Source organism: Pleurodeles waltl, chromosome 7 (assembly GCF_031143425.1).
Source record: "Pleurodeles waltl isolate 20211129_DDA chromosome 7, aPleWal1.hap1.20221129, whole genome shotgun sequence".
NCBI classification, from domain to species: domain Eukaryota; kingdom Metazoa; phylum Chordata; class Amphibia; order Caudata; family Salamandridae; genus Pleurodeles; species Pleurodeles waltl.
Window position 1 is genome coordinate 17665326 of NC_090446.1, and position 15031 is coordinate 17680356.

General features: G+C 43.0%; 1 protein-coding gene across 5 annotated transcripts in view; it reads right to left on the reverse strand.

Annotated features, from left to right (window-relative positions):
- The window catches only part of LOC138303566 (ephrin type-B receptor 5-like), a 209640-nt gene that overhangs the window by 112620 nt on the left and 81989 nt on the right, over positions 1-15031 (reverse strand). The window lies entirely within an intron of this gene.

Genomic DNA, 15031 nt, shown 5'->3' on the forward strand with positions numbered 1-15031 from the left:
GGTAAATATTGTAAAGCTACTACTAATAACTTTAAACATACAGGCGGAGCTCTCTGCCAGCAAGGAAGAGATCTCCCTATTGTAAAGTATAGGGGACATTTAAAACGTTTAAAACGTTAAAAAGATATTTGTAAAAACAGTTTTTGTTAAATATTATTGCAATTCACTTTTATAGTTTTTATCTGCAGAACAAAATAAGAAAAGTAGTTTTACACCATTGAATTAAATACGTAATTAATTTGTAAATCATAAATTAAATTAAAATTATTTTCAGAAGAATTAAATCTCACCTAATGTAAAATGTATATATTTATTATGCATACAAATTATAACTGTTTATTTATGGAATTAATTTAAAAACATTTAATTATTTGAAAAACCAAATTGCAATTATTTTGGAATAAAAGATAAAGGTTATTAAATATTTTATCATAAAATAATATTTTTATTTATAGATACTTTTTCACATATAGTTTTATATGTTTAAAAATCTAAATTAATTAATTAATTTTATCATTATATCCTATAAAGGTCTATTTCCAATCTCTGCCTCCAGTAATTGTCTATGGACGCATGTTGCAGTCCCAATGCTTGGCCATGTGTGGTTCTGAGCTGGAGTACATTTTCTACTGTTGTAGCTCGCTTTTGGCTGTAGTAACTTTAGAAGTGCAGTTTGTGAATAGTAATGCACTTACTTTTTATGGTGAGTGTCTGTTCTTTTCTAAACCCATCCCTAAAGCCCTCCCATATAGTTGCAAGTATGCCTCGATTTCTACCCACTACCAATGGTCCCTCCCGATTTATTAGTAAGTAGTAAATTTACATGTGTGAGGATCGCCCCACAGAAACAATAGGAGAGGGGGAGGTGGAGATTTAGGTTTGTACATAGCATTCTGTGGTAAGTAAATAGTTCTGCAAAAGGTAGTTTGTGAATCAAGCAATTTGTGTGTGAATATAGTCATGAATTGGGAGAGAGCGCATTGTAGTGTTTATGCTCTGTAAGTGTCTGCACACCCACCCACTTGCTATCCCCTTCATGTGTATGTTGTTTATTTGAAACAGTTTGTGTATCTCAGAATATGTGTCACCATCAATTTTCCCAGGTCTATCCCTCAGTAGTTCAGTCTGACTAATTTGTTTTTGCATTCTGATTTTATAATGAGATAAACAGGACTACAGTCCCAGAATGCAAGGCAACAATCTGGACCGGATGAGCTATGTATTTCTGTACTTGGGAAACACGAGAACTCTGCAAACAACGGGCATAGACAGCGGTGTGTAAGCAAGAGCGTCGCATGCAGTCTACCGTACCAAACCTCTACCTAGTTTGATATATGGTAATAATTGAAAATATTCCTTATGCAGGAAAAAGCCTTCAGCTCCAGGGCAGCACATCAGTAGGAGGAGGGGTGGTCTCAGGACCACAGGAAGCCTCCACTCTCTGGTACACTTTGCATTGATGTCTGCCTGCTAGGGATGACGCACTTGAATTTGTGCACGTTGAACATTTGTAATCTGTAGATCCCCCGTCCCCTCCTTATGGAGCATCTGACCTAAAGAGACTATGTTTTCCGCGTGACCTGCCATTACCGCAGAGTGCTCTGAAAATGTCAAGAGCCGCAGGTGGTCTGGGCCGGAGATGTGTGGGTGTGCGCGTGGGGGTGGGGTTGGGGGGTGGGGTTGGGGAGGTTGGGCCCAGGACAGAGAACACTAACGGGAAGGAGAGGCTGCCATTTAAAAGTAAAAGATAAAGTGGCAGGCAGCAGGATGTGAAGAAAATTATATTAAAGTGGAGTTGGATGAGTAATACATTTAAAAGAATGCAGTTCCCTCACTCACACCTAAAATATTTTAGTCTGTTGTTTGTAAACATAGCATTACTAGCAAAAGTGCTACGACAAAGCAGTATGTTGGAGTGTAAGCAACAATAGCCGGTAGAGCTAATGTGTGAGCAATGTTCCACAGAATTCACAATACACCATGAACTTCAGTTCACCAGCATGAGAGGGGTAACACCAGTGACATCACACCCTGTTTGACACCACCCCACAGTGACATTACAATGTTTTCCTCTGATACAAAGGGATGGTGCCAACTTTCACTGATAAAAATAAGGTCCATTAGTTCTTATTTTGAGATTCTATAGGGCCTATTGAAAATTATTTTGAGTGACCCGCTTTCTCAATTCTTAGCATGGCCATTTTGTTTGTGCTTGCTCTGTTAATCATGTAGGAATTATTTCAATTTCAAGAAAATTATTTGAAAGTGTGTTAATTTTGTATATGCAGTTTTAAGTTTATATTTCACATCTGAACATATTGTTTTCTCTGACTTTGACAGATATTTGCGGCTTTTTATATAGGATTTAAGTATTGTCATTGGCAAGTCTTTGTCCATCTACCCCAGTGGTATTTTGAGCTTGGAAGCCTGCAACTAGAGAATTTTGTAAGACGGGCTATAGTTTTAGAAATACCACCAATTTGGCTGGTGCAGACTCAGCCTAAGGCAATAGGATATATTTGGCAAAACAAAATTAAGAGACACATGTGAGACAACAACAATCATACTACCTGGCCAAAAGAACAAGAGTCTGAATTATCCCAAAGTGACCCTCCTAAGACCCTGCCCACCAGCTGTTCCATATACTGAAAAAACATAGATCAACATTGGAAATATAGTGCTCATTGAGAATATTTAGGTTAAGGCTATATCTGCAACCTACAAAACACTGGCTAAATATACACATACTTTAGACAATTTAGAAAATGAAAATAATGAGATAGATGTAGAGAAATTGATGGAAGATGATGTCCAAAGGAGTGCTGAATTGACCGTGAGAGGTGGCAGTAAGGGTGAGGTTCAGATTAGGTGTGTGCATAATACTATTTTGTGTAATTATGTTAACTTTTCAGACATTATGAATAATTGAGTTAAATGCAAATATATCATTTTAGCATGATATGTCCTCGCCTCAATTTTTGATGCAAGGCCTCCATTTGTGCTAAAAGAATACAATACAAATTACAATTCCTTTGAACAGCACTTTTTTGCTTTCTGGTTGCTCACATTGTTCCTGTGCTCCCACACTTTAATGTTGTGGCGTTATTACTTGATGTGTAGTAATGGCGTAGTTTTCGACATTTTGCAAAGCAAATGCAAGCTAAATTCCCCAAATTACTCCAATTATGTTGCAAAATTTAAATTTCATCCAGGGTTAGTTCAGATTGATCCAATTTAATGTATTGCTGCAAGAGCTTCTTTTTTTAACCTTAAATACTTATATTAGCTTATGCTTCTTGATTGAGGTGGCAATGTAGAAGTGCTGAAGAGGGTTCATTTTGTTCTTCCATTGGTCCTGTCCAAAAACACAGGCCTATTGGAGTAAAATAACTGGCATGCTCCACAGGACGGGGTGGTACCAGAATGCTGTAACCAAAATATTGTGCCCTAAATATTGTTCACTCCGTTGGGGTTACTAATAGAAAATCTATTCATAATGGGTCCAGGCCCTTAGACAGAACTATATTTTTTGTGCGGCATGGACCTCAACTACGACCAAACATTAAAGCTGTGCCATATAGTTGCAATCTTTCCCAAATACTGGTTGTACTACTAAATAACGACCCCAAATTATTATGGTAGAAGAAAATCAAGGGCAGACTATTGAAAGGGAGGTGTATACAGAGAAGCATAGATTTACTATTATTAACTCCACATCTACATATCCTGAATACATATATTTTGCATAGTCACATGTATATACCAAAAAAGGTGTAGAAAAATTGTAGTTACCTGTCGATATTTTGGATTCACTATTCTGTCCTCAATATTGTGTACCATTGATATTGTGGTTTTGATATTCAGGTGCACACCATGTGATTTTATTTGAGGTAATATGTAGATCTTTTTAAGGTAGACCTTAAAGCACAACCAACTTTTCACAATCAACCTTTAAATCCTATCAGTTAGAAGGGTGAAAAGTTGTAAAGTAGTCTGAATCACAACGTTGTGTATTTTCCAAACTGTTCAAGCTTTATGCCAAGCAAAGTTTATCAAGTTCTGTCTTTAGGAGAAACCTATTCTCCTTTCATCTCTGAGCCCTCCATCCCGGACCTCTTACCTCAGCGTGTAGATGCCCAGCCTCCACACTCAGAATTTATTTGCTGGAGGATGTCCTACCTGGGACATTTTGCACTAGGAAATCATCTCATCTGGAAGGCCAGAAAAGATAAACCTTACCTCACCTAAATTTAAAAAATGTCATCTGCTTCATAAAGTGTGGAGCTTTCTAAGTCCTACCAACATTGTTCACAGAGCCTCCTAGGAAAGAGACCGCTATTACTACAAGCTACATTGAAGCAATGCAAACAAATCATGGCACTGTGCTCTAGGCTTGTACCACTTATCATCATACCGCATCACCATAAGAAATACGTAGGAGGTACTCGTTCCTCAGTAAAAGCTTACACTCTCTGGAATGAAGTACTAGCCAGCAATCGACGCATGCAGGAGCCTATACACTTCAGAAGACAGTTGAAAACATGGTGATTTCCAGGTCGCCAACCGCAAATCCTGGTAACAGAACCGGGAAATAAAGTTGCACCCCCAAACTCAATTGTTAGCTTACAATCTACAGATTGGAAACTACTGCACCAGAAAACTGCTTTTCCTAAGCAGGTAAGTTAAGGAGTGCAGACCTTTGCCACATTATTAAGGAGTTATGTGGCTCACATTAATAATAACACCATAACACTCAGCGGTCAGCAGCCAACTGTAACTTACACCTCCTACATTCAATTAAGGCATATATGCTATGAGAGTTCCCCATTACAAGTACCGAGCAGCCAACAAACCAGCCGTCACTAAATGAACAGGCATGGAATAAGTGAAAAGAACGGTCACACACTGCGGGTCAATCGGAGGCCTTTAATATAGTCCATGACTGCAGGTCCCAAATACGTATACATTACAGCCGCTTTTTTACATCTCACAAGGGCTTTCAGATATGGGATGATGGTAACAATGGGCATCCCAGTGAATCTCTGCAATTCTCTCGCCCTCCAACAATGCCACCTCTGGCACAGAACTATAATGTAGAGGACCGATTTACTAAGCTTTAGTACTGATGTGGGAGTAACATTATGATGAAGCCCTACTGCTAAATTATCTTTGGTATTTACTAAGCAATGCAAAGCCACTTTGCGTGGCTTTGTGAGGTTTAGTAAATACAAAGTATCACAAGCCAGCGCATATCGCTGCCTTGCATAAGGAAGGCATTCTATCGGTGGTACATGGGCATACCCATGCATCCATCCACCTATGGATTTTGGTGCATTCCCAAATTTAGTAAACCTAGTAAATGTGGGAATGCATCAGAATGCTACGATTTCCCCAGTGAGGTGTACCAAGGAGATTTTTTTTATTTTGACTTCTTACGTCCTCATTCTGTGTGATCTGCATCCTATGCCACATATAGAAACAAGAATACATCTGTGAGGATTGTGTTTGTGTAGGAAGGTATAAAGGTATACAAGCACAAAAACAATCCTGTCCACAACGCACCATGGTGCAAGGGTGCCTGCATTGGTACTAGGCAGAACACAGTGTGCCATTGCTAGGAGATAGCAGAAATGCACCGTATCTTTGTATATATGTTACATTTCTGCTGTCTGCCTTTCAAGCAACACAGCACAGAAAGTTCACTTGCTGTGTTGTGTTGTGTGAAATATAAGTATTCTGCCCCAAAATTGTTGATTGGGCAACCCAGTGCTGCTCCACCACACTGCTATGTGTTGTGCCTCATAGCACAATGACCACACCTTAGTGGTCATCACTCACAACATGGAAACACTTCCCACATATGATCAGAAAACAAAGACAGCAGCCTTCCAACCCACACCACCACATATGGTGTAGCTTGCTGCCCATCTAGGAAAGCGCTTAAGTGCCACACATGGGGTTGTAAGCGCTATACAAGAGTGGAATACAATATAATGCAATATTTATCATTTGTTTCAAACCAACAATTTGTTTTGATCCCACTAAAATGTTGATTCCATCACACTTCGGAATTGTAAAACAAAATGTGCTTCACATGACTGCTGGTATATGTTGAAATATTTGTACAGTTCATTTACAGACTTTTTTTTTGTGAATTACTGTCAAATTGACGTGCTACAGTATTTCTTTTTGCACTCCTTGTAGGCAAGGCCACTGGAAGCATGCAATTCAGCAGCTGCTATGTTTTCCACATAATTATAACTTTGCCACATTTGCCACATACTCCAGCATATGCTGCAAGATCTCCAAGTTTTATAAAAAAACACATCTTGTTTCTAGCTCAAACAGATCAAAAGTTACTAAAATGCAATAACACATGCTGCTGTGCAGTGTAAGGCGCTCTGGTAACCTTTCAGTTACTTGCAACTGTATTTGCCTGTGGGCTAGCTACTAATGAAGGGAAACCTTTGCCCAGATACTGCTAACTACATAAACAAATAATGAAATGATGCTATCAGAAAATGTGCTGCATTAAGCCCCCTATTTTGTGTTTTCTTGCCACATAATTTAGTCAACATTGTCCCATAATTTAGGCCTCCCCTGCTGCATAATTCCAGTGGCGCTGTCTGCACCTCAGAGAGGTAGCCACATAGTTCACTTCACACAATCCTCTCACTTTGCAGTCAGAAGACGTTGTCTGACATTTAACCTGTCTTGGAACATGCAGGAAATGTAACAAGATGAAACAAAAATGTCAAGGTATATTTATTGTTCATTCACCTTCTGAACTCCCACACCGCTTTAGTTATTTGGGGGGGACAACGATTATTATGGGCTGGCCTTGTGCTCAAATGCCACCCCCCTACCCCGCCATCTCCCTTGGCTACGGTCCTAAATGGTCACTGTTTTTGTAACCAATATTTAGGACACAAAGTTTCCATCTGATGTTATTTTGGAACTGACATTCTGACACGAAAATGCACAGGAGGGCAGACACATTCATAAACCAGGCTAATACTACTTAAGGTTTGAGATGATCTAGCACAGTGGTTCCTAACCTTTTGACTTCTGTGGACCCCCATTTTATCAATACTAGAGCCCGGGGACCCCCACTGAATCATTATTGGAACACGGGGACCCCCACTGAGTCATTACTGATAGCTGGGACCTAATATATATATTTTTTTTAAGCAGTCGCGGACCCCCTGAGGAGGCTTTGCGGACCCCCAGGGGTCCCCGGCCCACAGGTTGGGAACCACTGATCTAGCATTTAATACTAAAAGATGTCCATCAATTTGGCAGATGATTTCACACCATGAAATACTGTCAGGCTCTTGGGCAGCACTGGAACATCAAGTCAAAGACTGATGTCAAGCCCTGAACTAGTGTATGGAAGCAGAAAAATAAGACATAGGAAGGTAGAGAGTATCTTGGGATATTTAATAAAGTGTGTGTGGATAGCGATATTATGGTCATTTCTTTGTCATTACATACGAGCTAATGACCATCAATGAGTGACTGAGAAGCAGAGACAGTTAAACCTCAGAACTAAACCAGCCGGTACGAGAAACCCTTGATGGTGATGTACTGAAGACATGTCACTGGGGTATACAAAGCGACATAAGAAATTTCAAGTGTTTTGAGTTCTGCACAAATGTTCAAGTGAAAATACAAAAAATAATAAACACCAGTGAGATGAGAGTTACCACGGTGTAACTAGCTGCAGACCGAATTGACATCTACACATTTAGCTACACATATTTACAACTTCAGATACAGGTTTAATTAAATGATTTTCTCCGAAATACACTAACATACTTGGTGAAATGCTAAAGGCAGGACTAGATCTGGATCCTGGAGTCAAAGTTAATACCTTGGTTGCTAGATAACATTTTATACTGGACAGTGGTGTGCAAGGCCCATAACATACATATTAAACATGCAAACATGCATTGACAATGGCAATAGGTCTGGCTTTAAGGGAATGTTGCATATTAATGTGAAGTATTACGATTAAGTAAGAAGGGGATAGATATGTATTTGTGTGGATGGATAGAACTGTAGAATAATATTCGTGTAGGTTAAAAGGTAAAGTGACATTTGCACTGTCATGCCAAACCTAAAGATCCATGTAGGAAAGCATATTTTGTGGAAGCGCACACCTTCTGCCCAAAGAACATGTACTCCTAGCTCCCAACATATAGGCAAAGTGAAAGCCCCTTTCTAATGATACTCGCAGAATTGTCAGGCGACCACATAAAAGGAGTCTACACTGGGCTCATTGTCAGAGGAAAATGCCAATTGAAAACCTATAGGCACTATTAATATCAGACTGCTAGGGACAGAAAAGCACGAGACAAGAGAGTCTGGTGGGAGATGTGATCCTTGTAGTATTTATGGGTAACTCGTCCCAAGAATCACTCTGGAGGACGCTGGGGGGTATCACTCTAGAGAAAGCTGGTGGCATTACTCTACAGGTAGCTGGTGGGATTATGTACACGTTCCCTGGGCACCCTGCAGTGACTGTGCAATAGATTATAATAATTTATATGACAATCATACACCCTGAGGAAAGAGGGCAGAACTCTTCTGTGTGCTGGAATACATGTCTGCTGCTCTCGGAATTACTATTTATCAGCAAGAAAAATTCACATTCTCTTTGAAGTTGTGACTACCTGAAGGCATGTGTTTCCCCATGATCAGCTGGAAATAGGACGTTCACACAAGTATATTAGGTCAAGAAGAAACTCTGGGTTGTTCTACAAAATTAAATTATTTTGTCTCTGCTCCAATTTTTGTGAGAAAATCTAAGGGGACACCAGGTGTCCTCAAGGTACAGTTCTGAAACATCACAGAGGAGTTATAGTTGTAGATAAAGGAGTCGTGTGTTCGAATAAGAGTATTTTGCCTGCATCTCTCCACGACAACACTAAAGAGGGTAGGGGACAATGCTTGGTAGTGCTTTCCCCCGCAGCGTGATTTCAAGGCAGCTTGGTGAATATTGATGGCCGCTGCCAATGGCCACTGGGTTTCACAGCAGCTGAATGACCAACGCTGCCATTTTGTTTTCATCAGCTCAGTAACGTACGAAGAATGGCTTCTGTTCCCCGGCTCAGGCCACGTCCTCTAAGACCAGACCAGGAGTTGTGTACATTGCCTCCTATCATTTAACTTGTCCCCAGATTTCCGGCAGTATTTCTCATCTGCTGTACTGAGCTACCAGTAGTCGACCGAGGACAGTGGTTTCCTGGTTATTGTTAGGCGGACACCATGATCTGCAAAGTAACAACGTGGAATAAGTTTGAGCAATCCATGTCGCATGGGAAATGGGGGTGCCAGTGCTTGTTCATTGTCTGAAAAAATGTAGGGCCTCACAAAGCTTATGTGGATACACATCTAATGATGGGGCATCGGTTCACAGGTCCATTGGTGTCTTTTATCACTGTGCCTGACCCTTGATTGGGAGGTTGTGGATGCCTGTGCATCTCAGACAGCATTACTGGGGGTGTGAATCTAAGGATGCAACTTGTCATCGCCTTGTGAATTGACACAGGATCTGGCCTTTCCCAACATTTGTTAGTCTATAGGTGACAGCCCAAAATTTTAATTTGTAACTAGGCTTTTGCTTTGAGTTATTTGGGACCTCTCAGAAGGTCGGGAAGAAGGGGATTTTAGTCAACAAGGCAGGTCATGGTGTGAACTCTTGTGCTGGTCTTATGACTCTGCTACTTTGTGCATCACTGCTAGCTCTCGCCTGCAGGCTTCATTAGTGCTTCTCTATTGCTTGGACATTCTTTCAGGGGCAATGTGCTCCCACCCCCGCAAGACACAGGTGCACGTGACTTTGTTCGCGCATGAAACCTCATCTGTGCGCTCTCAGTAGTAAGGGTCACTCCAGCTTTCTGATTTTGTCCAAAGTTTGTGACATTGTTTCAATCCCGACAACAGCATTTGGGATACATTGGCATTTCTGTTTAGATGTAGCTAGAAGATGGAATTGGATATATATAACTATAGAAGAATAAGCCATTCACATCCAGTATTTTAAGAGAAAAGTCAGGAAAGGGCAGAATGTGTTGAAAAATGCACAAGCTGTGCATTAGGAGCTTTTTTAGGAGATTTTTCTTGAATAAGTCTTAGGGGGTGCGCGTAAGGCGATTGCTCTTCATTACCCAGTGCACCATGTCTAGTGCAAGTGGCAGTGATCAGTCTACACTTTTTTCCATCCTACATGTTCAAAAGCATCTGGGAATCACCTGCACACATGTAAGCAGCAGAACTTAATTGCAAAACAAACAAAGAATGGGCATAAGTGCTGGTGAGCAAGGGACAACCAAAACCACCGGAGATCTAGCCCCTGGAAAACATGAGATAAATTCAACATTTAGTGATGAAATCAAAGTCTGATAGTCTTTATGAGAGGATCCTGTGATAAACAATGATCAATGAAAGAGAGGTCTAATATAACACTACCTTCAGCCAGAGTACACCATAAATCACCCAAGACCAACAAAACTGTAAGTTCTTCTCCTCGACCTGGAAGATGGCAATCCTTTAAGGGGTAGGGTAGTTCTGAACAGAATCCTAAAGTTTGACTTGCACCGTTCCCTCTCATTTTTACTCAAAGTGGCAACATGGGCATAATCAGAAAATTGGCTGGTTGTTCCAGGGTTAGGGAGGCTTTCTTCAGTAAAGGGGAAAACTGCAGATTCCATTGGCTCCTGATACTTAAGGAAGAGCTGACTATTTATGCATCACCAAACCAAGTATCTCCTTTACTGGGCACAGACTTTTCTCTGAACAAGTGTCCATACCAGATCAGAAAGGGGTGGTGGTTAATAACAGTATATTAAAGTCTTCCGCTCTCAAAGGGACGTAAGTGGATAAAACCAGGGTGAAGGTAACCTAACTTGATCTAATTAGGTTCAAGAAGTGGGGGTTTTACAGTATCTTCAGAAGTAGTTGCTTCCAAGCATCTCTGAACTTTATCATAAAACAAAGTGGATAAAGAACCAGCCAGCAGCTGTGAGGTTTCCACCTCACTCAAGGCGATAAGCGCTTGGCAAAGTGGTTCCTAGTTTTCAAATAGTTCCCTAGCTTATTTCTGCTTTTGGCAAATTTTGAGGAAAATATTGCTTTTTTGAATGTCGCATGATGAGAGAGGATTTCGGAGAGCCTCTTGTATGACTTTTGGATTTCTCATTGCAGTTTAAGCCATTTAAGTTCTACTCTTCAATGGAAGGATTTCTCCTCCTTCGAGTAAATCATCCACAAGACTAATTAATTTTTAAGCATAGCTTTTCTGTTATGTGAAAGCTCATAAAGAACTGCAAAAAGAAAATAATTTAAAAGGTTCATATTAGCAGCAGATGAATCTAGGGCTAAACATTGGTTTCCTTTTTTAGCAATTTTCATAATTTCTGAAAATTCCCGAGAGGCAAGGTATATTACCATCACTCCTGTCTGTATTACCACAGGGTGAAAAATGGGTAATAACCTAGTGACTAGATATGCTTTCCATTCTACAGCATTACTGCAGGGTCTATGACCACTGGTGGTGGAGAAATGGCCCTAACAAGTGGCTAACCAAAGTCTTTTAGTATATGCAGTGCTTAATTTGCAAGAGAATATGTACTGCAGCCCAACTATTTGTCCTGAAGCCTGCAGCAGGGTCTATAGAAGGTCTGGATGCTGAATACCAAAGCTACATTGGGGGTCATTACAACATTGGCGTAAATGCTGCTTACCGCCGTGCAGAAGACCGCCAATACACGGCCGCAGAATTCCGCCACAGCTATTATGACCCACAGCTCGGAATCCACCAAAAGTTAGACACCCACCCAAGTCTGCCACACCAAAGGTCAGTGATAAACTGGCAATACCAAAACCTCCACTGTCCGCCAACAGGAATACACCCACACTATCACGATCCACGAATCCACGCAGCGGTCTTTCAACCGCGGTATTCCATTGGCGGTACACACTGCTGCGCTAAAAAACACACACTCTTACAAAACACATCCACATTGGACAAATCGAAATACACACACATGATACACATACACACACCACTCCCACACACTCAATACAATATAAAACACACACCCACATCACCCACAAACCCCTACGACGAAAATTGCGACAGAAGGCCAGAGAGAGACACCACCAGAAACAACACTAGCATCCACAGGCACTCAACACCATCACTCACACAACATCCACACACCTCACACAACACACCCCTAAATATCACCCCACACATCACAACACACACCACCCCATGGCACCGCAAAGACACCCCAGGTTTTCTGAGGAGGAGCTCAGGGTCATGGTGGAGGAAATCATCCGGGTAGAGCCACACCTATTCAGATCACAGGTGCAGCACACTACCATAGCTAGGAAGATGGAGCTATGGCGCAGAATCGTGGACAGGGTCAACGCAGTGGGACAGCACCAAAGAACACAGTATGACATCAGGAAGAGGTGGAACGACCTACGGGGGAAGGTACGTTCCGTGGTCTCAAGACACCAGATTGCGGTTCAGAGGACTGGTGGCAGACTCCCACCTCCTCCCCCGAACTAACAACATGGGAGGGGCAGGTCTTGGCTATACTGCATCATGAGGGCCTTGCAGGAGTAGCTGGAGGAATGGACTCTGGTAAGTCAAATCTTAAATTCTTCATCCCCCACCCTACCTGCATGCTATCACATACCCCCACCCTTGCCCTCACCCCCATCACTCCAACTCCTCACACATGTCCCACTATCACAAACCACACATCTCAAACCCAATCCCTGCATGCAACACCAAAGCATGGACACCCATCACCAAGGCATGGCCACTGCACATACCCATACACACCCCCTAAACCATTATCACACAAGGTCCCACACAATAATGCAAGCACTGGGGTACCGGGTCACCCGCCCATTGCATACCATGGCACATACAGATGCACTAATCATGCCTTTACACCCCTGCAGGACCCCTACCCAAAGTCACCTGACAGGAGGGTCCAGACATGTCCACTTCACCCAAAGAAGAGGCCCACAGTGATGACAGCAGCTCTGTCCAACTGGATCTAGATGACCAGCCTGGCCCATCTGGGACCTCGGACAGTCGGTTCCCCTCACACTGGCACAGGCCACTACAGAGCTTCCCCCCCTCTGGAAACACCAGCACAGCACCCACCCAGCGGGCCCATACCTCTGTCCCCAGGACACATCAAGCAGCAGTGTGTCCACCACTACAGGGAACCCAGGCTAACCCACCACCCCAACAACACCAGGAACCTGGGGGCAGTGGTAGTGGGCACATGGTTCAGGGAACAGAGGCCCAGGAACACAGGGGAACTGGGAGGGTTGCTGTGCAACAGGGGGAGGACAGGCCCAGGGAAATCACTCTCCACGAGGCCCTCTCCAACATCATGGGAGCCTACCACCATTCCCAGGAGACGATGGCAACGATACTGGCCAAGTTTCAGGAGACCCAGCGGCTGCAGGAGGAACAGTATTTGGGGTTCAGTTAGGAACTCAAATCCATCAACACCACCCTGGGCACCATTGTAGGGGTGCTGAAGGAACTCGTCAACACCAGGAGGGACACTGTGGCACAACAAGGGGCCCCTGACACTAGCCTGGACGATGAACTGCCCACCACCTACGCCGGCGCTAGTGGGCAGGAGGCACGCCACAGGAGCACAACACCAGCACCCCACCCCCTGCAGATAGAAAACCACCCCGCAAGCGGTCCCTGAGATCCAGGACAAAGACAGAGAACAATGCCAAAACCCCGCCAAGAAATTAGACCACCCTGAATGTCATCCTTCTGTCCCACTTTGTCACCCTGTCCATACTCAAACTACCCTAGCTCCACTTCCTATGGCCCTTTGGACAATGCACCTGTGAGACGAATAGACAGGACTCTGCCATGGACATTCCTCCACCCTCACCCCTGACCAATTTACAAACGCCTCCACTATTTTGCACTTAAATAAACATCCTTAAATCACAAAACAATCTGGAGTCAGTCTGTGCTTTCTAAAATGTGTATTTACAGTAACTGTGGAAAAATGCTATATCCAATGTATTGTCAACATACCTATGTCACGCAGCTCTAGTCCATGCGGAAACAAAGCAAATGTCACACAGTGGGACCCACTTCTGTGAAATTGAAAGGGAAAGTGACAAATCAGGGTCCATACACTGGGTGAAAGTAACAGACAGATGAGAGGTAGAAGAATTAAATCAGATGTAGCAGGCAGTGTTGTCTTCTTACCTGTGTCTCTGTGTCTCACTGGAAGTATTGATGAATCACCGTGTTCCTGTTGTCTATGTCCTCTTCTTCTGCTTCCTCGTCTTCACTGCCCACAGGCTCCACAGCTGCCACAACACATCCGTCTAGACCATCCTCCTGCAGAAAAGGCACCTGTCGTCGCAAAGCCAAGTTGTGAAGCATACAGCAGGCCACGATGATCTGGCACACCTTCTTTGGTGAGTAGAATAGGGAACCACCTGTCATATGGAGGCACCTGAACCTGGCCTTCAGGAGGCCGAAGGTCCTCTCTATAATCCTCCTAGTTCGCCCTTGGGCCTCATTGTAGTATTCCTCTGCCCTTGTCCTGGGATACCTCTCTGGGGTCAGTAGCCATGATAGGTTGGGGTAGCCAGAGTCACCTGCAAATGTCAAAGGACAACTGTTAGACACACACTAAACCTTAGGGGCATACCCAGACCCAGACACCTAGTCACACTGTATTGGGTCCATGTCCTCACCTAATAGCCACACACAGTGCCTCTGGAGTTGCCCCACCAGAAAAGGGATGCTGCTATTCCACAGAATGTAAGCGTCATGCACTGAGCCAGGAAACTTGGCGTTCACATGGGAGATGTACTGGTTGGCCAAACACATCAACTGCACATTCATAGAATGGTTACTCTTCCAGTTTCTGTACACCTGTTCACTCCTGCGGGTGGGGGCCAATGCCACATGTGTCCCATCAATGGCACCTATGATGTTGGGGATATGTCC